Here is a 2,500-nt window from a genome sequence, read left to right as displayed (position 1 = left end):
TACGTGCACCCTGGTCGTTCCGCGGCTGCGGCCGAGTGGCGTCTCCGTGGCGCCTCCGGTGCTCCGGCACGGTCTACCCGGCTCCGAGCGGGCCGTGGCGCTCGGCGGCGGATGCTAGAGGTCGCTGCCCATGCGGCTCGACTAGGTCGGCACGGTCTACCCGGCTCCGAGCGGGCCGTGGTGCTCGGCGGCGGCTGCTAGAGGTCGCTGCCTATGCGGCTCGACTAGGTCGGCACGGTCTACCCGGCTCCGAGCGGGCCGTGGCGCTCGGCGGCGGATGCTAGAGGTCGCTGCCTATGCGGCTCGACTAGGTCGGCACGGTCTACCCGGCTCCGAGCGGGCCGTGGTGCTCGGCGGCGGCTGCTAGAGGTCGCTGCCTATGCGGCTCGACTAGGTCGGCACGGTCTACCCGGCTCCGAGCGGGCCGTGGCGCTCGGCGGCGGCTGCTAGAGGTCGCTGCCTATGCGGCTCGACTAGGTCGGCACGGTCTACCCTGCTCCGTGGGTGCGCGAGGGCTCGGCGGCGGTCGCTAGGTGTCGCTGCACGTCTGCCAGCCCGTCCATCAGCGACCTCTAGCGTCCGCGGCGGAGCAGGGTAGACCGTGCCGACGTGAGCCGGCCGCCGCTCAGCGACCCCTGGCCGCCGCCGCATGAGCTTCGGTCCGCTCGGAGCCGGGTAGACCGTGCCGACCAACTCGAGCCGGACGTGCAGCGACCGCTGGCCAGCGCGGAGGCTCGTGTGCGCCGGCACGGTCCAGCCTCTCCCGGCGGGCTCCGTTCGGTTCGGACGTTCCTCGGTGGTGTCCGGGGGGTCTCAGCCGCGGCGGCTCGAGTGCGCCGGCACTGCACAGCCCCTCCCTGCGGGCTCCGCTCGGCACGGACTTTCCTCGTCGGCGTCCGGCGATCTGAGCCGCGGCGGCTCGAGTGCGCCGGCACGGTCCAACCGCTCTCGGCGGGCTCGGCTCGGCTCGGACGTTCCGCGGCGGCGTCCGGGGGGTCTCAGCCGCGGAGGCTCGGGTGCGCCGGCACGGTCCAGCCTCTCCCGGCGGGCTCCGCTCGGCTCGGACGTTCCTCGGCGGCGTCCGGCGATCTGAGCCGCGGCGGCTCGAGTGCGCCGGCACGGTCCAACCGCTCCCGGCGGGTTCCGCTCGGCTCGGACGCTCCTGGGCGGAGTCGGGCGATCTGAGCCGCGGCGGCTCGAGTGCGCCGGCACGGTCCAACCGCTCTCGGCGGGCTCGGCTCGGCTCGGACGTTCCGCGGCGGCGTCCGGGGGGTCTCAGCCGCGGAGGCTCGGGTGCGCCGGCACGGTCCAACCGCTCCCGGCGGGTTCCGCTCGGCTCGGACGCTCCTCGGCGGAGTCGGGCGATCTGAGCCGCGGCGGCACGGTCCAGCCTCTCCAGGCGGACTCAGCACGGCTCGGACGTTCCGCGGAAGTGGCCAAGTGCCGCTCTTGTGGCTGCTCCGCTGCGCCTGCACTGTGTACACGGCTCCGAGCGTCTCCGGGGGGGGGGGGGAAGGGGGGGGGGGGGGGGGGGGGGGGAACGGGAAGAGGGGGGAAGGGGGGGGGGGGGGAGTAAGTGGGGGGGGGGAAGGGGGGGGGGGAGTAAGGGGGGGGGGGGGGGCACAGCGTCGGCGGCTAGGCGTCGCTGCCCATGCGGCTCGGCTAGGTCGCCACGGTCTACCCGGCTCCGAGCGGGCCGTGGTGCTCGGCGGCGGCGGCTAGGCGTCGCTGCCCATGCGGCTCGACTAGGTCGGCACGGTCTACCCGGCTCCGAGCGGGCCGTGGTGCTCGGCGGCGGCGGCTAGGGGTCGCTGCCCATGCGGCTCGGCTAGGTCGGCAGGGTCTACCCGGCTCCGAGCGGGCCGTGGTGCTCGGCGGCGGCGGCTAGGCGTCGCTGCCCATGCGGCTCGGCTAGGTCGGCACGGTCTACCCGGCTCCGAGCGGGCCGTGGTGCTCGGCGGCGGAGGCTAGGGGTCGCTGCCTATGCGGCTCGGCTAGGTCGGCACGGTCTACCCGGCTCCGAGCGGGCCGTGGTGCTCGGCGGCGGCGGCTAGGGGTCGCTGCCTATGCGGCTCGACTAGGTCGGCACGGTCTACCCGGCTCCGAGCGGGCCGTGGTGCTCGGCGGCGGCGGCTAGGGGTCGCTGCCTATGCGGCTCGACTAGGTCGGCACGGTCTACCCGGCTCCGAGCGGGCCGTGGTGCTCGGCGGCGGCGGCTAGGCGTCGCTGCCCATGCGGCTCGATTAGGTCGGCACGGTCTACCCGGCTCCGAGCGGGCAATGGTGCTCGGCGGCGGCGGCTAGGGGTCGCTGCCTATGCGGCTCGGCTAGGTCGGCACGGTCTACCCGGCTCCGAGCGGGCCGTGGTGCTCGGCGGCGGCGGCTAGGGGTCGCTGCCTATGCGGCTCGACTAGGTCGGCACGGTCTACCCGGCTCCGAGCGGGCCGTGGTGCTCGGCGGCGGCGGCTAGGGGTCGCTGCCTATGCGGCTCGACTAGGTCG

The sequence above is a fragment of the Coturnix japonica genome, unplaced genomic scaffold (genome assembly GCF_054131305.1).
Source record: "Coturnix japonica strain WE unplaced genomic scaffold, WE-NBRP24 Scf092, whole genome shotgun sequence".
NCBI classification, from domain to species: Eukaryota; Metazoa; Chordata; class Aves; order Galliformes; family Phasianidae; genus Coturnix; species Coturnix japonica.
Note: the sequence above shows the minus strand (reverse complement) of the source record.